The sequence below is a fragment of the Corythoichthys intestinalis genome, chromosome 10, assembly GCF_030265065.1.
Source record: "Corythoichthys intestinalis isolate RoL2023-P3 chromosome 10, ASM3026506v1, whole genome shotgun sequence".
Taxonomy (NCBI): domain Eukaryota; kingdom Metazoa; phylum Chordata; class Actinopteri; order Syngnathiformes; family Syngnathidae; genus Corythoichthys; species Corythoichthys intestinalis.
This window is the reverse complement of record NC_080404.1, coordinates 53366451-53390892: the sequence shown is the minus strand read 5'-3', so window position 1 is coordinate 53390892 and position 24442 is coordinate 53366451. Positions and strand designations below refer to the sequence as shown.

Sequence of the window (24442 nt, the reverse complement as noted above, 5' to 3'; positions counted from 1 at the left end):
TTTTACCCGAACTGAACTCGTCCGAGGAAATTTTAAAAATTCAGCCACTGAATCCAGTTCAATTTAGCAACCTGAAACTTGATAGGAATGTCTATCATATGCAGGCCTACATAAAAGCCTCAAGACATTATGCCTAAAAATGCACAGAAAGTCTTAGGGTTTGCTTTAAATTGGGCGATTTCAGGCTTTTTTTTTTTTTTTTTTTTTTTTTTTTAACCCGAACTGAACTGCTCAGAGGAAATGTTAAAAATTCAGCCCCTGAAGCCACTTTAACTTCGCAACCTGAAACTTGGCAGGGATGTCTATCATGAGCAGACCCACAAAAAAGTTTCAAGAAGCTATGCCTAAAAAGACACAGGAAGTCAGAGGGTTTTCTTTATAGGGCCGTTTTCAGGTTCTTGTAGTTTTTTACCCAAACCAAACTGGTCCAAGGAAATTTAAAAAATGTATCCCCTGAATCCAGTTCAACTTAGCAACTTGAAACTTGGTAAGAATTTCTATCATGAGAAGGCCCACAAAAAAGTATCAAGAAGCTATGCCTTAAAATACATAGGAAGTCTGAGGGTTTGCTTTAAAGTGGCCGTTTTAAAGCTTTTTACCCAAACCGAACTGGTCCAAGGATATGTTAAAAATGCACCCCCTGAAGCCATTTTAACTTAGCTACTTGAAACCTGGTATGAATGTCTACCATGAGTGTCAAGACACCAAGCTTAAAAAGACACGTAAAGCCTGCCTTGATTCAAAAAGGCCATTTCCCATAAATTTTGGTCATTTTTAAGGTTTCATTGGACACACTTGTGCCAATTTAATATGTCTTAAAGACATATTTGTATAGATTTTGTGAGATTTCTAACACATTTATAAACCAACTATATACTACATATGGCTGCCACTGACTATAAGTAGCACATACTTCGTCTTTGTCCTCTTTTTTAACCCGTTGCTCACTTTGCCCTTGTCATTTTCTTCTTTTCTGTTGTTAGCGTGAGCGAGACAAATGTGTTTACCCGCTCGCGTAAACACACTTGCGTATCGCCATGGCGACGGTGGCAGAAAATGCCATTTTTCCTGCCGCCGATTCGATATTGATGGATGAGGACCGGGATGATGAGGACGATTATTATCGATCTGCTCGGAAAACGGCGAGGAAAAAGTGAAGCAAATCCTCTAATGAGCACAAAACAGCTCAGCTGACGACAACACACACAAAAATACACGACGTACTTGAACGTCTCGGACTTCATGATGAACTCTCGTCATCAATCTTGAAAATGTCACTCGTGCTCTTTGAGCAAACATTTACTGACTTCCTCTTTGAGTCACCTGCGTCCAGTGTGTTTAAATCTGAAAAGGTCTTTGTAAAGCAAATGTGTTTTATTGTTAGTGGACAAAACGGAGGAAAGGTGGAGACGAGGCAGAGTTTGCACAGCTGAGACAGAAAAGCGAGATTAACGGAAAGTCATCTTATCAGAAAATGGCTAAATTGAAGAAACATGAACTTATGATAACCCATACAAAATAGGGGTTCGTTAGAGGTGTACGGTACACACAAGTCATGGTTTGGTACATACCTCGGTACGAAGGTCACGGTTTTGGTAAAACAGGAAAAACAAATTGGGTTTTTAGATAGAAAAAGATTAATTTCCCTCATAAATAAACAATAAAAGGCTGCACGGAGCATGTGTTTATGTCCATATTTCCATCCCTTTTTGTTCTTTTTTAAAACCGAAAGTACCACGAAAATGACATATCCCAGGAGCCATCGTGAGGTCATGAAGAACAGACGTGATGTGAACATTTTTAAGAAATTGCCGAGCGAGGCGCCACCTAAGGAGAGGGAGGCGAGGTAGCGAGCGACGGCCGGTTAGATTGAGCGAGTGACTTTGAAACGTGTGGAATGACTCAAACACTAAATTTAGCTCAAGCTAATGCCTAATTTCATCAACTAGAGGAAGAAGACGGGCCAGATTTGTCGTTTTCTTTGGATGAGTTGGTGAGTGAGAAGCGACGGCAGTGCGCAAACGGCGGAAGAGTGGGCTGTGTGATGTAGCCCTGTGTCCTGTTCAAGAGGAAACTGAGCGGCATGCCTAAAAAAAAAAAAAAGGTCATTTTAAATATTTTTAGACAACTTTTTTCGATGTTATATTTGATTTTTTTTCCCACTAACAATCTTTTCAATTTGTATATGGCGGAAAATACTCAAGTGCGCTCTGAGACCCCCAATTTAGCCAACTTTCAAAATTGCCTGATATGCATGTGTGATACATCATTGGAAAGCTTAAAATCTCAATTTTCTGGGGGAAGAAAATTTTTGAATAGGGGGGCGTTTAAAAATAAAATAAAATAAATGTTTTTAAACAGCAAAACCCTATCTGGAGGTGAGAGCACGCGAGAGCAGAATTACAGACGCCACGACTTTAACGAGATATTATTGGGTACTTACCTTGTTTCGATCCAAAAACTCCATGTAGCATGTATCACTGAGTGCCAAGACACAGCTGTGAATGGCCACAGCTGGATTTTTTTTCGGGATTTTATGGGTGAAACATGGTAATATAACAAGGGTCGCGATGCAGAAATCACAGACATCAAGGAGTGGTCGAGATTTACTTTTTCATATATTTACCCTTTTAAACATTTTTTTTTTCTATTTTTTTGTTTAGATCAATTATTTATCATCTAACATATTGAAGAAAATGTGACACTAACAAAAAAAAAAATACAATTAAGCGATAGTTAAGAGGTAGATATCCGTGACTTTTTAACAGACGCCATTTTTTTTTCATTGTGACATAATTTGTGTATAAGTTTAAATATGTGAATGAATATTTTTTTTTAAGCTGTTTTTTTTTTTTTTTTAAACGAAATATGAGACATCAATTAATGATTCTAAGCTAAAATCAACAGACATTTTGAATAATAAATCTAATTAATTACTTTCGTTTTATGGCTGGGTTAAAACAAAAGCGGTTGCGCGACGTCTGTAAACGGGGCTTTTCAGGGTAAAACGGACCAATTCAAAATAGTTCAGGGGCTTAATGCGCCATGAATCTGCTATGACAGCATATAGACATATTGTTCTATCAAACACAAAAGTTGTTTTGGCTTAAAATACAGCAGTTTCTTTTAAAGAGGAGTGCAAGAGCAGAAACTGCTTTTTCAGTCTTGTGTTTTCCGCAATATTCAATTTTTTAATCCGGCGCCATGAAAACGAGTTACTTCCGGCTCCAGTTTCGGGTAAAGGACGAATGCGAATGTGACGTCACCCAGGTCAGCATCTCACAAGACAGCATTGCATTACAGCATGCAGATGGACTGCAGATTCAGCTGATTTTGTGGATTAATTTGTTTACTTTTCGCATCACGCCAGCCAAACGGCTGCAGGCTTTTGTAGCAGCACCAGGGAGAGGCGTGTGAGCCTTTTTGGGTTTCAGAAAGTTCCCGTTCACCCCGAGATCGGCCAAAACAAGTGTGCGGCAACTGTGGGACCACTGGACTTACGAAGAAGTGAGTAAACATCGTGTTTTGTATTATGTCAAAAACTGGGATCATGGCACACGTTTTACTTACGGAATTGCCCGGTGCTGTTAAATTTTCCACCCGATCAGAAATTGCCACTTTGTGTTAAAAATAGCTGCGAATACAGCGATTACAAAGTAAACATTACAAACTCACTTTAAATAAAGGACTATTCACTTACATTTGAAGAAAAGTTCTCCTCAGAAACATCCTGCCATGTTAGCTGCACAACAACTGCAGCCGCTCTCTCACTATTTACGTCTTCATCGTGTTTTTAAACATTAATTTACGCCATATTTGTGTTGACCTTGTGGCAGCTACGCGCTCCTCCGACGTCGGCCAATTTGTCCGGCGGTAATTTTACGGCTGCTTCCCCGGCAAACGTGCTCTCCTGCCCGCAGCAGGGGACGAGTTGTAACTTGCTCGCTGCCGAGCGGGCTGCTGATCGGCAAAGACAATCGACAACCCCGCCGCTGTGTGACATTATCCCAGGTAGTTTTGAGTGATTTTTCGCTTCGAAAGGCAAGAATAGACTTTGAAACTAGGGTTGTTCCGATTATGTTTTTTTGCTCCCAATCCGATCCCGATCATTTTAGTTTGAGTATCTGCCGATCCCGATATTTCCCGATCCGATTGCTTTTTTTTTTGCTCCCGATTCAATTCCAATCATTCCCGATAATTTTTCCCGATCATATACATTTTGGCAATGCATTAAGAAAAAAATGAATCAAACTCGACGAATATATACATTCAACATACAGTACATAAGTACTGTATTTGTTTATTATGACAATAAATCCTCAAGATGGCATTTACATTATTAACATTCTTTCTGTGAGAGGGATCCACGGATAGAAAGACTTGTGACTTGGTATATTGTGACTAAATATTGCCATTTAGTGTATTTCTTGAGCTTTCAGTAAATGATACTGTAGCCATGACCAAATGCATGATGGGAAGTGGAACCATGACTGTGCGTAGTGCTACCAACTGATATATCTTCTCTGCATTGGCAAATAACATAAGGTGTTAAGCATAGATCAAGTGCTACCTTGCTTCGCCACATTGCTTCCTACGATATTTCTAATCGTAGGGAGAGGGATTGTAAGGCTTTAGCCCATTAAAAAAAGGCTCCAAAGGCTGCCAAAATTCACTCCACTCATTTTACTCTATATAGGTAAAATGGCGCCATTACAGATTGAACGCGACAATGCGTGAGTGGGTCGTACACCGCATGCATTAATTGCGTTAAATATTATAACGTGATACTTTTTTTTTTTTTTTTAATTAATTACCGCCGTTATCGAGATTAATTTGCTAACCCTACCTTAAGCCTAAACTAAAGACTCTTGATGAGTGTAACATATTATGTCTGTAACATTAAATACAATTAGAAAACGATTTAATTAAAAAAAAGAAAAAAAAAAAATATATATATATATATATATATACATACATATATATTAAAAAAAGGCATGTCCGATATTTTTTTGCCGATTCCGATACTTTGAAAATGACGTGATCGGGACATCTCTATTTGAAACATCACTCGGTTTGGGTTAGTGTCAGGGAAAACGCGGGCAGGTGGTGTGGACCCAAATGTAGGGAAACAAAAGGCAGCCAGGGAGGTGGTGTTGATCTCAAAAAATGTTTTAATAATAACCAACAAAACACAAAGTACAACCAAAAGTACTGGGGATAAAAAAGGCAAAGTTCAAACTTACTTTACCGGAGGGTTTAGAACACGAGGGCTTGGACAGGATCTTGACTTTGACACAGACAATGACGCAACAAGGAGTGAAAAGACACCAGGAGCTTAAATACACACATGCAGACAAGGGGTAACAAGACAACGAGGAACAGCTGGGTAATACAGGAGGATGCACTAGGAGCAGGTACCCCAGGTGAAATCAATGGGTAATCACAGGGACAAGTCACACTAGGAAAAAACCAACACAAAACCTAACAGTTAGCATGTCGGCTAGCTGTCACGCCTCCTGGTTTGTTTACACTCTCCAAAGCCGGGGCAGGGAAATGACAAAAGCCGGACTAATTCCGGTGGCATAAAATATAGTTTGGGAGGTGCAAGAAGTGGACAGTTTTGACCATTATGGAGTAATTTTGCCATGCAATACTGAATAAATAAATGCATTTTTAATTTATCATAGCAGTGTTTGGGTCGTGTTACTGATGTGAGATGTGCTGCGCATCTCCGTCCTCACCGGAGTTTAGGTGTCCTTGTTGACACTACAATATGTGCTCATCTGTCTATGTTCATTCAAAATTGTTGGAAACCTTTATTTATTTTGGGAAAAAAACTTTTTACAAATGAAAACATTTAGAGTAACTGTTGAGTAAAACTAGACGGAATTTGTATGAGATTTTGTTGACTAAAACTAGACGAAGATGAAAACATTTTGGAATGATTGAAATATGACTCGGAAGTATTTTCGTCCAAAAGACTGAGACAAAAATTAAAAGGGCTGCCAAAAACAGCACTGCCAGTCCCTTTTTTAAAAAAAAAAAAAAATCCATTAATGGCATCATAAGTGAATTAAAGGTATACAGTAATTATTGTGAAATATTATTAAAATGAGAAACACAGAGGTTCTCCTTTATGGGACAAATGATTCAGGGCTCACTCGCGATGTTGTGTTGTGCACCTCGCGGCAAACATACTCACTCCCACGCGTCATAAACATTCTTAATCGCTGTCTTCCGCCCCTCCCGCGAGCTCATCTACATTAAACCTCCGCAACGGCAGAGTAAATACGCCACATTAAAAGCGCGCGGAGCTAAATGATTCACGGCTTATATGAAGTCGCGTTATGAAAATGGCGGCGCGCCGTCGATCAGTCGCAAAGGTGCGAACGGGGGCTCGATCGTATTTGTGGATGCGGAGGATTTATGTCGACGCCTCGGCTCGATTCGTGTAATTATGCGGCGTAACTGAACTACGTCGACGTTACCTCCTCGCCACTTAAAGCCGCGTGATGGAGTGCGCTTTTACGGCGGACTTAACATGCACTCTAATGAGGCTGGGCCTGGTCAACTCGTTTAAGCACTTACCAAAAAAATGGGTTAGCCAGCCAGGGTAAGCTAGCTGCTCAAACTCACCACTCGATCAAGCGCTTAGCGTTTTACTGCTTTTGGGCACAACAATAGCATCGTTAAGACTTTTCCGTTTATTCAGCTATGTTAAGTGTTGTGTGGGTTAGGTTTATAACACAAGCAGATGAAGATACAGTGGTATGAAAAAGTATCTGAACACTTTGGATTTTCTTACATTTTTGAATAAAATCACCATCAAATGTGAACTGATCTTTGTCAAAATCACACAGATGAAAAAAACTGTCTGCTTTAACTAAAACCACCCAAACATTTTCATTAGGGCTGTCAAAATTATCGTGTTAACGGGCGCTAATTAATTTTTCTAATTAATCACGTTAAAATATTTGACGCAATTAACGCACATGCCCTGCTCAAACAGATTAAAATGACTGCACAGTGTAATGTCCACTTATTACCTTTTTTTTTTGTTTTGTCGTGCTCTGCTGGCGCTTGGGTGTGACTGATTTCATGGGTTTCAGCACCATGAGCATTGTGTAATTATTGACATCAACAATGGCGAGCTACTAGTTTATTTTTTGATTGAAAATTTTACAAATTTTATTAAAACGAAAACATTAAGAGGGGTTTTAATATAAAATTTCTATAACTTGTACTAACATTTATCTTTTAAGAACTACAAGTCTTTCTAGCCATGGATCGCTTTAACAGAATGTTAATCATTTTAATGCCATCTTGTTGATTTATTGTTATAATAAACAAATACAGTACTTATGTACCGTATGTTGAATTTAAATATCTGTCTTGTGTCTTATCTTTCCATTCCAACAATAATTTACAGAAAAATATGGCATATTTTATAGATGGTTTGAATTGCGATTAATTACGATTAATTAATTTTTAAGCTGTAATTAACTCGATTAAAAATTTTAATCGTTTGACAGCCAGACCTATCCTATAGCTGCAGATCAGTCTGGCACATCGATCAGGACTAATCTTGGCCCATTGTTCTCTAAAAAACTGCTGTAGTTCAGTCAGATTCCTGGGATGTCTGGCATGAATCGCTGTCTTTAGGTCATGCTACAGCATCTCAATGGGGTTCAAGTCTGGAGTTTGACTTGACCACTCGTGTATTTTGTTCTTCTGAAACTATTCTGAAGTTGATTACTTCTGCGTTTTGTATCATTATGTTGTTGCAGTATCCATCCTCTTTTTAGCTTCTGACAAATGGCCTCGGGTTTTCCTGCAAAACATCCTGATAAACCTTTGAAGTCTCGCTTCCATTTATGACTGCAAGTTGTCCAGGCCCTGAGGCAGCAAAACAGCCCCAAATCATTGTGGTCCCTCCACTATGCTTCACGGTGGGGATGAGGTGTTCATGTTGGTGAGCCATTCCATTTTTCCTAAAACGACTACTAAACTGAAAAACTAGCTGTTTTCACCCTTCTGCTGTGAATTTGAATGAGTTTATCACTAGTAGATGTCCCATCCGTTTGAACTGGAAGGGTGGCAGCGAATGAACGTTCATTCATAAGCTGCCATCCCTTCCACTTCAAATGAATTGGACATCTATGGCGGTCAATGCAAGGGCGTAGGTTTGCATAGGGATGGTAGGGACATAACACTATCAAATTTTCAGGATGCTCAAATTTTCCCCCACCAACTTTTAGGGAACCTTTTTTATTACATAATAAATCCAGTTATATAGGTGATTTTGATTGTCTTCCAATATTTTGTAATGATAGAATAGACACTATCATTATTAAGTGAATTATTTTCATAAACATTTATCCCTTTTCACTTGCAGAATGTGCTGGTCCATTTTTTCCCCCTCAAACGCACATTTGATTGGCTGATGACTTGACCCCCAGCCCCCAACACACACTCAAACAGCCCCGACAGATTCACGTCGACAACATGCCACCTCCTCCGCCTCCTTTGAAGAGGAGAGGGATATTAGGTTTTTTTTCGGCCAGCAGCAGTCATTGTAAGTAATGCAAAAAGACGTCAATTTTGTAGAGTTGGGGGAAACACCACTAATTTTGCAACTGAAAATCTGACAGTTAATATAACATTAAACGGTGTGAACTTGCTGACATGCAAAACTACTGTTGTTAGGCCAGCCTCCACAAGGAACAACGAAGTCAAGCTAGCTGTCCCTCATTTGGATCATTGTTTGCATTATGTGCATTACGGTAATGCAACGCGGAGGCTTCAGAGTGCAAGTCTCTTTATTAAAAAAAAACGGAGCTATCCAGGAATGGGTCAACTTCAGAAGGACACTGACAAGAGCATGAACTGAAATAAAATCACACATCAGAATTTCATGAAGGTACTTTGGTTCGAGTCATGGGATAGAGTAGTATGCCTCAGATGTAGATCGGTCATCTCAGATTTTTTTTTTTCTCCATTATTTTTTTCTAAAATCACTTTTACATTACAATGCTCTAGTTTCAGCCTAGGGGTGCTTCAGTGTCCCCTAGAAGTGGACCCATCCTTGGATAGCTCTCATTTTTTAAATAAAGGGACTTGCACTTCAAAATGTTTCTTTAGTAGTTTTTGAAAACAAAGGTTTGGACCAAAGGTTTTATCACCTGAACCAATACATATAAAAGTTAGTATAGTACCTCCTTTTACTCCTTGGTTATCACCCCCCCCCACCACCACCACCACCACCACATGGTGTTGGTGGGTAAATATAATTAGCTAACGATAGCACCAACATGACCATAGCGGTGCTAGTGGTAGCATAGGCGTGTAATTCTGTGTTTGTTGTTGTTGTTGTTGTTTTGGTTCTTCTTGTCCTTCCTGTTCAATGCTTCCTCCTTAACCCCCCCGCCCCCTGAAACAAAACATTTAAGAAAAAAATTAATAACTTATGTATGAAAGGGTTATTAATACACTTTGATATACCGTATTGGCCTGAATATAAGACGGTGTTTTTTGCATTGAAATAAGACTGAAAAAGTGGGGGTCGTCTTATATTCGCGGTCTAGACATTATACCCATTCACGACGCTAGATGGTGCCAGATATCATTGAAGCGATGTTCTGTCATGACAGATCTCAGCTACTCTTTTTAGTTTAACCAGTTTGCATTTTTTTATTGCAATGATTTTCCTTATTCAGATTTGTTTCAAAACTACAGTTACAGTTAGACTTCACTTTGATGGTTAATGCAGTTATTGCAATTTTGTTGTTCTATCACAATAGATTGGTTTATTTACATTTCAAAAACCAGAAGCCATTCATTTACGAATGTGATTGCACTTTAGTTTACATATTTAAATGTTCAGATATTAAGATTTGAATGAGGCAAAATAACATGCTTCTTCCTCTCGAATACATTATTATAATCATTTGTTTCAGATGTACTGTAATTATTTTCTGTATAAAAATTAATTTGATGTTCAAAAAGTCTTTTTTCAAACTTAAGTCTTGAAAAAGAGGGGGTCATCTTATAACCAGGGCCATCTTATATTGGAGCCAATACGGTACTACAAACTATGTTTAAGAAATATTCAAACTTATCCGTTGTTGACCCTTCGGTAACTAAATTTGACGGAGACAAATGCGAGGCGGCAGACACATGCGCAATCTCGTGGCAAAGATTCAAAATGATGAATTCCTACGTAAGTATTCGCGGCTCAGCACTTTTGCGCATCCGCACAGATGTTTGTCGGAACGCGTCCTTGATGAGGCGACGAGGACGACGCGGCGTAAATCACTCGTTAAACTGCTAACGGTGCGTTGTTAGAAGCATAAAATTACAATGTTGCTGTTGTAGATGTGTCGGTTTGACACTCCTGGGATGCGGAGGGTCAAGTGGACTTGTTTGAAACGCCACAATTAATGGGTGCAAAAATGCAGATTCAGAAAATTGGATTTGTCCTCAGGGGGCAATTAAATACAAACGTAGAGGAGTTGGCGTAACAGCGACGTCATAAAGAAATAGGGATAAACGGACTAGTGCTAGGATGATATCTTGAAATATTTTTGTACAATAAAAAAGACAACAAAAAAAACACAAAAATATATAATTAAATAAATAAATAAATATTTCAATTTTGCCTGCAGTGTTGTATTTTTTTTAAGATGATGCATGACATTCCTGCAGGCCTTTAATTTAGGAAGATTCACTATACATATATAAATACTGTAGCAGAAAAAGAAACCAAGACAAAAAAGGAGAAGACTTTGTGAAAACTTACTTCAAATTCTGAGATCAACTTTAATTAAAAGTCAACGTTGTAGTCAGAGGTGGGTAGAGTAGCCAAAAATTTTACTCAAGTAAGAGTATTGTTACTTCAAATTAATATTACTCAAGTAAAAGTAGTCATCTAAAAAATGTACTCAAGTACAAGTAAGAAAGTATTTGGCGAAAAGATTACTCAAGTGTTAAGTAATATTGTGAGTAATTGTTTGTGATGTTTGATTTTTTTTTTTTTTTTAATCAGCACAATATTAACTATTTGAACTGTTATGTACAATAACCCATTACATAACAACATTAAGCCAGATATATATAATTTTTTTAATCATTGAATTCTGGTGAGAGAAAAAAAATATAGAAATGAAGCATCATTCGTCCAAAGAGCACGAGTGCCCTCGAGTAGAGAAAATAGTTCCTAGTTTGAATATTCGAATAGTGAATATGTGAAATTCCTTCATACTTCCTATGACGAAATGAGTTTCCTCCGCAGGGTGTCAGAGTTCTCCCTTAGAGATAGGGTGAGAAGCTCAGGCATCCGGGAGGGACTTGGCTTCGAGCCGCTATTCCTTCGCGTCGAGAGGAGCCAGCTAAGGTGGTTTGGGCATATTCCGGGCATGTCCAACCAGCGGGAGGCCCTTGGGACAATCCAGGACACGCTGGAGAGACTATGTCTCTCGGCTGGCCTGGGAACGCCTTGGGATCCCGCCGGAGGAGCTGGTGGAAGTGGCTGGGGAGTGGGAAGTCTAGGCTTCCCTGTTAAAGCTGCTGCCCCCGCGACCCGGCCCTGGAGCAAGCGGAAGATGGATGGATGGATGGATGGATGGATGGATGGATGGATGGATGGATGGATGGATGGATGGATGGATGGATGGATGGATGGATGGATGGATGGATGGATGGATGGATGGATGGATGGATGGATGGCTCTAAGTACAACAAAGGAACAATTGGCTAACTTGCAAAGCTAGCTTAATTAGTATAAAATGCTAAGGTTTTTTTTTTTTTTAACAATGCTTTTCACAAATCGTTCAAACACATATACCCACGAAAAACGGCCAAATATACCTATAAACTAAATTACGAAAGCATTAAAAAATATATATTATTATATTATTATATTAGCTGAAACAAAAACTTATGTTGGTCTTAACAGGGAGCAGCACTAATATATGTAATTATATGTTCAAAAACAAATTCCTACAAAAAGCTGCTAAATAAACTAAATTACAGATGCATAAACAAAGCTCAAATGAAAACTTACAACCTTATGTTGACCTTACAGAGCAGATGGATTCAGCCGTTTTAGAAGAGTTATGTCATATTGACTGTTGCCTCTAGAGGGCAGTGTATCCACCCAAACCAACAAAACTAAATGCAACACTTTCAAAACAAACCATTACAACGCCACTCAAATTAAACGAATACTCGAAGCAGCTAAAATTTGATTCTAAGCTTTTTTTCTAATCGAATTACTCAAGTTAATAGATTAATCGTTGAGATAGAGAGAGAGAGAGAGAGAGAGAAAGAGAGAAATAGATAGATAGAGAGAGAGAGAGAGAGAGAGAGAGAGAGAGAGAGAGAGAGAGAGAGAGAGAGAGAGAGAGAGAGAGAGAGAGAGAGAGAGAGAGAGAGAGAGAGAGAGAGAGAGAGAGAGAGAGAGAGAGAGAGAGATAGATAGATAGATAGATAGATAGATAGATAGATAGATAGATAGATAGATAGATATTAGGTCTGTCAAACCAACACAAAACCTAACAGTTTCACTGAAGAAAGATTTATCATTTAATAAAGACAAAAAGGTTAAATTTTGGCAAGACAAGTTTTGTCGCCTACAGAAAGTAGTGTGAAAATTGAACAAAAAATGTACTTCAAATTAGGGCTGTCAAAATTATCGCGTAAACGGGCGGTAATTAATTCTTTTAATTAATCACGTTAAAATATTTGACGCAATTAACGCACATGCCCCGCTCAAACAAATTAAAATGACTGTGTCATGTCCATTTGTTACTTGTGGTTTTTGGTGTGTTTTTCGCCCTGTGCTGGCGCTTGGGTGCGACTGATTTAATGGGTTTCAGCACCATCCATGAGCATTGTGTAATTATTGAATTCAACAATGGCGAGCTACTAGTTTATTTTTCGTTTGAAATTTCTACAAATTTTATTAAAACGAAAACATTAAGAGGGATTTTAATAGAAAATTTCTATAACTTGTACTGACATGTATCTTTTAAGAACTACAAGTCTTTCCATCCATGGATCGCTTTAACAGAATGTTTATAATGTTAATGCCATATTGTTGATTTATTGTTATAATAAACAAATACAGTACTTATGTACAGTATGTTGAATGTATATATCCGTCTTGTGTCTTATCTTTCCATTCCAACATATACCTGTATATATACTTTGTTTAAAAATTAAAACAAAACAACGAAAAAAAAACAAGCTGATGAGGGAGCCCGAGCTGAAGGGAAGTCGTCCCATTGCGTCGGTAGCAGTGGCATCTTTCTGATACAGGTCAGTCTTACTTGCTTAACACACTGACTGCCATTGACGGTGATGTACGTCCGATCCATTTAAACTGGGAGGTAGCTAGCAAAGATCAAACAATGGAAGTCCATTGCCGTCACCGGCGGTGAATGGGTGAGGCAATGTTTACTTATTTTTTGCATGCTTTGAGTTTGACTTTTGAAGGTGAGCGTCCATCTTGCCGGGATGCTTAACGACGCAACATCTGCTCTGCGAGGGCGTGATCACGGTACACTAAAGCGCATTTACGCGGCGCTCAGTCTTTTTTATGTGACGCTAAGTCGTCGTCATCCTCGTGTAGGCAAACGCAACACCTGTTGTCGGAATACAGCGCTTTAACGGCGTGTTTACGCAAATGATATAGTCATTTTTATGTGGGGTTGTGAAACTGCATGGCATTAGTGCAGACGACTTCCCATCTGGGAGATGGGGTTAGTCTTCCCTTGCTTTTGGCAAAACCATGATTGGTCGCATACTAGACAGCAGCTTCAGATTGAAATTAATCATCCTCAAAATTGAACATTTTGCGTTTTGAATATACATTCAAATTTTCAAATGCTGTGATAAAAAAAGTCCTTTAGTTTTTCCCGTTGTACCGAACCCTTACTGTACCGTGACCATCGTACCAACATACGTACCAAACCATGACTTCCGTGTACCATTAAGGCTGATTTATGCTTCTGCGCTGCCGTGGCGGCAGAGTGACAAGGAAACACGTTAGGGACATTTTTGATGACAAGCAATGTCATACAGGGTGGGGCAGAGCAACTTACTTATTTGAATTTGGCGCCCTGAAGTGATGGTTGCTCTGGGGATGGTAAGGATGGACTTATTTGAGAGGGTGGAGCTTAAAGTTTGACCCTTAACATGCGTTATTTATTATGTGTTTATTTTTCAGTAACTCCAGTGAGCGTCATGGAGTGGACGAAGTTGAACCGCGCTCTCGCTGTTGAGGCATTTTTTTTCAAGCGGTCGCTCAATCGTCGCAACGCAACATGCCTTCCGTAGACATTTCAATATTGCCCCCGTGGTCGTGTTCCTGGCCGGCAGTCAATTGTTTCATGGGTTAACAACTTCAGGTAAACGGGTGACGTAAAGAAAAAGAAAAAGAAAACAACTCATCCCCACCTAGAGCATGGTGGAGGGAGCATCATGATTTGGGATTTTTTTGTTGCCTCAGGGCCTGGACAACTTGCAGTCATTAATTGAAGAATGAATTCAAAAGTTTATCAGGATGTTTTGCAAGAAAACCCGAGGCCGTCTGTCAGAAGCTAAAAAGAGGATGGATACTGCAACAAGACAATGATCTAAAACACAGAAGTAAATCAACTTCAGAATGGTTTCAGAAGAACAAAATACACGATCTGGATTGGCCAAGTCAAAGTCCAGACTTGAACCCCATTGTGATGCTGTGGCATGACCTAAAGACAGCGATTCATGCCAGACATTCCAGGAATTTGACTGAACTACAGGAGTTTTGTAGAGAGGAATGGGCCAAGATTAGTCCTGATCGATGTGCCAGACTGATCTACAGCTACACAAGGTTGAAGTTATTGCTGCCAAATGGGGGGCAACAAAATATTAAATGTGATGGTTCACTTATTTTTTTTCCCCATTCTGTCATTGTTTGCATACGATCCTCATTAAAATATGAAAACCCATAAATGTTTGGGTGGTTTTAGTTACCGGTAAAGTAAACATTGTTTTTTTCATCTGTGTTATTTTAATCAGATCACATTTGATTGTGATTTTATGCAGAAATGTGAGAAATTTCAAAAGGTTCAGATACTTTTTCATACCACTGAAATTTGCCGGATTATACTTAACCCTTGAGAGTCGAAGGACGCGCCGGCGCGTCCTCAGCGCACGTCGTCTTTGAAGCGCCCTCACGTTTTAATTACGTCACCCACATGCCGTTGGTTGGTCTCGTTTTAAAGTGCGGAAGTTGCGGTTTACTCTCGTTATTATTTGAAGTCAATCGACCAACTAGAACGTGAGATATTGTCATTTAGTTTTATAGTTTTATTGTCCTCTCAAAAAAACATTAAAACGCTGCATGGATCATTTGTTTATGTCTATATTTCCATCATTTTTAGTCCTTTTTCAAAACGGAAGCTCCATGAAAAAAACCCACAAATCAAACGAACCCTTTCGAAGTCACAGTGGAAGCACAAAATGCGTTTTTTTTTTTAACTGCGGTGCGAGGTTCAACCGAACGAGAGGGAGGAGTGTTCTGAAGCAGCGAGGTGGCGAGCGACGGCCAGTTGGATACTGCTGGATCGAGCAGCGACTTTGTGTAACTTTGACAATGAACGGAAAACTAAATTTAGCGCAAGCAATTGTGCTTCTGATCAACTTGAGGAAGAGGATGGTCCAAATTCGTCATCATCGTCTTCTTCGGAAGAGTCCTCGAGTGAAGATAGTGACGGATTTGAACACGTGGGTGATGCCATCGACGAGCAGAGGTAAACCAACTCACTCTTTTTTTTCATGCTGAAAACGTTTCTTTTGAAAGTTTCTTTTGATATTGCAAGACAAAGTTAATTTTGATGCAATATAAGTGTGTGTTTGTGTATATAATAATAAAATGTGCATATCAGATCAAAGTCGTACGTGCACTGTGGGTATCCCAGGCAGGAATTTATAATTTGTGGTGTTCTTCTTTCTATATGAAGATTAGGGATGTAGCACATATTCAGCTATGGTATTCTTTCTATTGTCATACATATAGATTTCCATTATTATTTCTTGCTGTATATATTTTATACTTTATTATTTTCATAAATACTGACTTATTTTCATGTACATTTATAGTGACAATGAAAGTAAAGTGAAATGAAAATGGAAGGGTGGAAAGAGGACCGACACCCCATGGAAGTGTGAGCTGTGTGATGTAGCCATGTCTAATTCCAGGACGAAACTGCTTTTCGGAGTGGCATGACTGAAAAAAATTTAACTTGTTTATTGCAAATATTTTTGAAAATGCTTTCCCCCCCCCAATGTTATATATATATTTTTTTCCCACATCAATCTTCTCAATTTGTGTATATAAATGTGTGTTCAAGAAGCTTGATTGTGTGTACATAGTTTTCATCAGGCGATGGGCCGCAATACCTAAACTCATAAAGAGATGGCCTCTAAACACTTTTTGTGTTAGATGGTATATATTTTTTCACTGTTCTTCACTGTTAGGTCTGCTGTATATAACCTGTTTTGACTGGAGCATGTATAAAGGTAAAAAACGCCTATGGCTATACCTGTTGTTTATGTTGAATTTTCAAATATAAGACTATTTATTTTAATTTTTTTGGGTTGAATGTTCATCCTAACATGTTGAATAAATATTACAAAGTTTCAAAACGGTTCGTTACGCATGTTTGGTTGTCAATTGGACATCAATATTAAAAATTTTGACAAAACGATTTTGGAATTTTTGGTCTTTTTGGGCCCAAAATGATGATTTATAATTGATCAGTGAAGGAAACAACAATTTGGACATGAAGTTCAAGGTGTCACAAAAAAAGGACCAAACCAGGCCATCGTAAACAATTCTTTCTTTGAAATATATAGGCAACTTCAAAGGCATGCAAAATCAGACAAAATAGGCCCAGACCTTAAAGGGTTAATGACATCTGTCAAAAGCATTCAGTAATGCCCATGATAGTGTCATGTCATAATTATGACAGTCTTATGACGCCACTGTCAAATAAAGCGTTACCTATTAACCCAAATAAATAAACAAATAAACCGCACTGGATTATAAACCGCAGGATTCAAAATGAGGAAACAAAGTAGCGGCTTTTTCTCTGAAAATTACGGTATGTCATTTTTTCATCTTTGTGATTTTGATCAGATCACGTTTGATTGTGATTTTATGCAGAAATGTGAGAAATTCCAAAAGGTTCAGATACTTTTTCATACCACTGTAATTTGCCAGATGATACTTAATGACATCTGTAGAAAGCATTTAGTCATGCCCATGATAGTGTCATGTCATAATTATGACGGTCTTATGACAGTCTTATGACGCCACTGTCAAATAAAGCGTTACCTATTAACCCAAATAAATAAACAAATAAGCCGCACTGGATTATAAACCCCAGAATTCAAAATGAGGAAACAAAGTAGCGGCTTTTTCTCTGAAAATTACGGTATGTCCTTTTTTCATCTGTGTGATTTTGATTAGATCACATTTGATTGTGTGATTTTATGCGGGAATGTGAGAAATTCCAAAATGTTCAAATACTTTTTCATACCACTGTAATTTGCCGGATGATACATAATGACATCTGTAGAAAGCATTCAGTAATGCCCATGATAGTGTCATGTCATAATTATAACAGTCTTATGACAGTCTTATGACGCCACTGTCAAATAAAGCTTTACTTATTAACCCAAATAAATAAACAAATAAGCCGCACCGGATTATAAACCGCAGGATTCAAAATGAGGGAACAAAATAGCGGCTTTTTGTCTGAAAATGACGGTATATCCTTTTTTCCCCCGACTTGAAAAGGCCTTCCAGGCAAAAGTAGCCCCTGTCGGCGCCTCCACCACTTGACGCACATCTCAAGAGTGCCGTCCGCGGAGACGTGTGCTTATCGTCCCAGGAAATCTTTTTCTGTGTTTACACCGATCCGACTGGAGACAAATGCCCGTCTGGAAGGCTGACAAACATAGCGGAAATGAGATTTGTTATCGACTCTCCCGCTCGTAGCCCTTCGCTCACACAAACGTACGAGCGGCATCCATCCAGAGACAATAATTGCGTCCGATACTCCTGCTGTTTTTGTAATGTAAATCCGACGCGCGCGCTGAAGTGTGTCCTTTTGTCAAACAGCTGCTTTGAAGCTCATAATGGAACCGGCGGTGTGTTTCAGTGCGCGCCTTTCATTCAATAGTGGCCATTGTGATTATTCACGCTGGGAGACGACGCTTCAAAAGTCACCAAATGGGCAAATAATTGATATTTTATTAGCGAGCCGTTTGTTTTCTTGGATTTACCACTGGATATTTGGTATGTATGAGTGATTATCTTTTCTGTTGTTTGTTACAACAGGGTCAGTGTCTTGGGACACAGGTGTCAGACGGGTTCATTTTGTCTTCCCTTTCTTTCTTGCTGCCCCTCATAAACGCTTTTCTGTCCAGCTGCTTCCTCTGAATAAACAACACAATATAAACAGCTACAATGAGAGCAAACCAAACTCCCATGTGGCACATTAAAATTGATCAGTCAAAGCATGAAACTAAGGATTATTTTTATAATCGATTAAAGGGCGGAAAACACAGACAAGACTGAAAAAGCAGTTTCTGCTCTTGCACCCCTCTTTAAAACAAACTGCTGTAGTTTAAGACAAAAGAACTGTTGTGTTTGATAGAACAATATGTCTACATGCTGCAATAGCTGATTCATGGCGAATTAAACCCCCAAACTATTTTTTATTTGTTCGTTTTACCCTGGAAACCCCTGTTTACAGACGTCGCGCAACCGCTTTTGTGTCAACCTAGCCATAAAAAGAAGGTAAGTAATCGTATTTATTATTCGAAATGTCTGTAATTTTTAGCTTAGAATCATTAATTGATGTTTAATATTTCGTCCAAAAAAAAGCGACTTTAAAAAATTATTCACTTGCATATTTTAAACTTTTAAACAAATGACGTCACAATGAAAAAATTGGCGTCTGTAAAAAAAGTCACGGATATCTACCTCATAACTATGGCTTAATTGTATTTTTTTCGTTAATGTCGTATTTTCCCCAATATTTTCGATAATAAATATTCGATCCAAACAAAGAAAAATTGAAAAATAATGGTTAAAACGGTAAGAGGGTATATGAAAAAGAACATCTCGACCACTCCTTGTTGTCTGCGATTTCTGCATCGCGACCCTTGTTATATTACCACGTTTCACCCATAAAATCCCCCAAAAATATGGCTGTGGCCATTCACAGCTGTGTCTTAACACTCGGTGATTCATGCTACATGGAATTTTTGGATCAAAACAAGGTAAGTACCCGATAATATCTCGTTAAAGTCGTGGCGTCTGTAATTCTGTTCTCGCGTGCTCTCGCCTCCAGGTTTTGCTGTTTAAAAAAAACTTTTTTTTTGAAATGCCCTCCTGTTCAAAATTTTTCTTCCCCCAGAAAATTGAGATTTTAAGCTTTCCAATGATGTATCACACACGCATATCGGACAATTTTGAAATTTGGCCAAATTGGGGATCTCAGAGCGGAACTTCAAGTCACCTGAGAGTTTTCCGCCATAGACAAATTTCCTGAGCAAAACATAGGCCATCGTGGGCCATCTTGCTCTAATTACTGGCGCGTGTGCACACAGCCTCACGTCTTTTTTTTTTTTTTAGTGAGTCAAACAGTCATCTCACCAAATCATTTTGTGTGCCATGCAAAGGTAGTAAAGCATATGCATTGTCATTTTTGTTGAAATATATAGCAAATTTCTAGTCTTTAAGCCTACAGATGTTGGAGAAAATTTAAAGTGTTTTTCCTTTTTTTTTTTTTAATGATTAAAAAAAATACTCTTTCCTTTGATTCCTTTGAATGATATTTAAATTGAAAACTAAATACAAAATATTTACCACTGACCCTTAAAAAAAAAAAAAAAAAAAAAAAAAAAAAAAAAAAAATGGAAAAACACTTTAAATTTTCTCTAAAATGCTAAAATGATGTCATGTGGAGTCACAAGGTTGTAAAGACAACTCATGTCAAGTTAAAAGGTTGTTGAGTCGAGTCAAGTGGAAACCAAACGAACCAAACGACAATGACGTCAGACATTGTCATTTCGGAGGATAAGCTTGCTGTCGAGCAGGACAATAGCATATAATACATGTTTTTGGATAGTTGTTTTGGGATTTAGAGGGTATTTAGGGGTACTTAAAGGGTTAATTCCAGTTTTCGCAGAAATTCAGGTTACGTCGCTAGTAGAGATGCCGATTGATTGGGTCCGATCACGTCATTTTCAAAGTATCGGAATCGGCAAAAAAATATCGGACATGCCTTTTTTTAATATATATATTTTTTTTATTTAAATCGTTTTCTAATTGTATTTAACGTTGCAGACATGATATGTTGCACTCATCCAGAGTCTTTAGTTTAGGCTTTAGGTAGGGTTATCAAATTTATCCCGATAACGGCGGTAGTTAATTTTTTAAAAACTTTATCACATTACTATATTTAAGGCAATTAACGCATGCGCTGCACGACCCACTCACGCATTGTCGCGTTCAATCTGTAATGGCGCCGTTTTACCTATATATAGAGCTAAAAGGCAGCGTAAAATGAGTAGAGTGAATTTTGGCAGCCTTTGGAGCCTTTTTTTTTATTGGCTAAAGTCTTACAATCCCTCTCCCTATGATTAGAAATATTGTGGGAAGCAATGTGGGGAAGAAAGGTAGTAATTGATCTTTTTCTTAACACCATATGTTATTACCCAACGCAGAGAAGATATATCAATTGGTACCACTACGCACAGTCATGGTTGCACTTCCCATCATGCATTTGGGCAGAACAGTTAAATGGCTACAGTATCATTTACTCAAAGCTCAACAAAAACACTAGATGGCAATATTTAGTCACAATATACAAAGTCACATTTATCCTTTAAGAATTACAAGTCTTTCTATCCGTGGATCCCTCTCACAGAAAGAATGTTAATAATGTAAATGCCATCTTGAGGATTTATAGTCATAATAAACAAATACAGTACTTATGTACTGTATGTTGAATGTATATATTCGTCCGAGTTTTATAGATTTTTTTCTTAATCCATTGCCAAAATGTATATGATTGGGAAAAATTATTGGAAATGATTGGAATTGAATCGGGAGCAAAAAAAAAAGCAATCGGATCGGGAAATATCGGGATCGGCAGATACTCAAACTAAAACGATCGGGATCGGATCGGGAGCAAAAAAACGTGATTGGAACAGCCCTAGTCGCTAGTGTAGGAAGGGAACTCATTTATAACCAGGGAACTACCAGTAATAGTTGTCTAATTTATCGATATGTATAAAACGCATGTACAGGTATACCCGCTACTCTAGTCATAGAAGTAAGACGATTTCACTAGTATTTTCTAATGATTGAATAAATCAATTGTTCTATTTTTGTGCTGTGGTGTTCCTCAAGGTTCAATCATGGGGCCCTGTATTTAAAAAAAAAAAAAATTTAACGAGATATCCACTTGGATATCCAAATTTAGGAAAGCCTAATTTAAGTCAAAATGGCTGGATGTTCAAGGTCCTTGAGAAATTTTCACGAATCGTTTTATGAAAGACCGGCACTCAAATATAATGTCAACCCTGTAACGTTTTTAGTTTACAGTTTTTTTTTTTTTTTTTAAGGGATGTTGTTCTCTAAGAAATAATACAGGGCTATCGAAAGTGGATGACATTTCAAAAGCAGTTTTAAAACAAAACACTGAGCTCGTTTGCTCCAGCAAGTTTGAACCTGGAAGTGAGTTGGTGGCGGCAATCGTTCAGCATTAGCGAATTGTCAGCCAATCCATGTCGTACTTTTATGTCTCATTAAAACATGAATGAGCGCTGCGGCGTCACCATTGATTCCGCCGCCTCGCCGGCTGCATTATGGATGCGGACCTTTGCCTTCTAACACCACTCTGCGGTTTGTTTGCTCTCGCAGGTAGCGTGACATCGAGCGCACCGTTCACAACAACAATGAAGGCTTTTCAGAGAGAATTGACGATTTCCCAAATAGAAGATCTACTGTCGATGTTGCACTTTGGCCTGAAAAGAAAGATTGAAGATGCTTTATAGCATCATAATTCAGAATCACTCACTTTGAGCCAGCAAACGGATTTGTTGGCAAACAAAGGAGCATGCTGAACACGAAACAGCTGCTCAAATATCCACGCTGCAGAGGCGCAGGAGAGTGAAATCCAGAAAATTTTCAAGTCGCTCTCACGTTTTGTTCTCCAATCGCTAACAGCCAACTACAGCATTCACAGCCAATCTTTACTGGTCACTTCCTGTTCATTTTAGGGCATTTACGGGTTACTTCCTGTTGATTTTGAGTCACTTCCTATTCATTTGGGGATATTCTTGAGTCACTTACTGTTCAGTAACCCAAAATCCTGACTTGTAAATGTCCCAAAATGTAAAGTCCCTGACAAAAGTCGTCGCTTATCCATTTTGTAGAAACACATGCTAATAACCTTACTTTTAATTATTCAATTGGTTTCAGAAATGGCTCATATGAAAGCTAAGACCCTCCCAAATGATGTTGAATGTACAAAAATATATTTGTTTCACTGAAAAAAGATTTACCATTTAATGAAGACATAAAGGTCAAATTTTGGCAAGACAAAAGTTTTGTCGCCTAAAGAAAGTAGTGTGAAAATTGAACAAAAAATGTACTTCAAATACAAAAATATCTTACATAACATAAGCGACTTAAGTAGTGGTGCTGTGAGATCCAAATGTAATATTTTGTATGACTTTCATGGGCTTGAAGAACTGCATCCATGCGGTTCGGCAAGGATTCATACAATTTATTTTATGAAGTCATCAGGAACATCAAAGAAAGCAGTCTTGCATGCCTCCCAGAGTTCATTAACATTCTTGGGTTTCGTTTTCCATGCTTCCTCTTTCATCCTGTTCATGTCTGGTGACTTGGCTGGCCAGTCCTGGAGGTTCTCGATCTTTTTTGCCATAAGGAACTTTGAGGTAGAGATTAAAGTATGCGATGGAGCACTATCCTGCTGCAGAATTTGTCCCTTTTCATGGTTAGGAATGTAAGAGGTAGCTAAGATTTGTTGATATTTCAGACTATTTATGTGGCCTTGCACCCTGCAGATCTCTCGCACACCCCCATACTGGATGTAACCCCAGACTATGATTTTTGCCACCACCAAACTTCACTGTTTTGTGGCAAAAGGTGGATTTTTAAGCTTAATCTTCCATTGAATTACACAGCAGTCGCCGCAAATATTGCAGGAGACCGACTGGAGCCCGCATGGATCCGAGATTCACTCAGAAAACAGTGAAGTTTGAAAAAGGAGACCCCCTGTTTTTCAAGACTTAAGTATGAAAAAAGACTTTTTGAACACCAAATTAATTTTAATAAGAAAAATAAGTACAGTACATCTGAAACCAATGATTATAACATATTTGAGAGAAATAGTATGTGATTTTGCCTCGTTCAAATCTTAATATCTGAACATTCTGAATTGTCAATAAACCAATCTATTGTGATAAAACAACAAAATTGCAATAACTGCATTAACCATCAAAGTGTAGTCTTGAAACAAATCTGAATAAGGAAAAACATTGCAATAAAATAATGCAAACTGGTTAAACTTGAGAGCAGCTGAGATCTGTCATGACAGAACATCGCTTCAATGATATCTGGCGCCATCTAGCGTCATGAATGGGTATAATGTCCAGACCGCGAATATAAGACGACCCCCACTTTTTCAGTCTTATTTCAATGCAAAAAACACTGTCTTACATTCGGGCCAACACGGTAAGTAACAAGATGGAGAAAATTATCAGACTAGATTTAAGAAAAATTAGCAAAGAACGACGTGATAAATTTGCAGTGTAAGTTAGTATAAGTGTTAGCATAAATCAATACAGATTTATTTTGCATTAACCATTTAGCCTATCAATTAATTAGGTTCATATAGGTGAGAAATGCAGTCCTGACCCCTTTTCATATTGATTTGACGTTAAATAATTATAAACTTGCGTTAAACTCATTTCACAGCAGAAGGAGGATTGAATGCCACGTCATCGACTATCAAAACAGTTCACGGGCGACAAGTGAAGGCATCGCACCACCGGAGCGGCAGCGGCATCGCTACAGGTGGAACACTCATCTAGGCCGACACTGCGGGCACCTGACAGCTCGCTAACATCACAGCTACTATTTGTGTGCGCGTGTATGCCTTTAAGGGATTTGCGCGGTGAATAAAAAGTAGCAGGTTTGTGTGTGAAACAGGTGGCAAGCCTCCAGTGACAGCCAGTCCATTAGCATGTCCTCAGTGACTCCGTTGGGAATCTCAATGTAAAAGAGGAACCCAAATGTCTTTTTTTTTTAAATCATCCCCTCCCACTTCAAATGGAACGGATGTCTAAT

At 38.5% G+C, this 24442-nt stretch overlaps 1 long non-coding RNA gene across 1 annotated transcript in view; it reads right to left on the bottom strand.

The window, feature by feature from the left end:
• Positions 1–16942: 16942 nt before the first annotated feature.
• Positions 16943–24442, bottom strand: part of LOC130922788 (uncharacterized) — a 104449-nt gene continuing 96949 nt past the window's right edge. The window contains exon 3 of the long non-coding RNA XR_009064579.1: positions 16943–18486. This is a non-coding gene — a long non-coding RNA (uncharacterized LOC130922788). The remainder of the gene's footprint in view (positions 18487–24442) is intronic.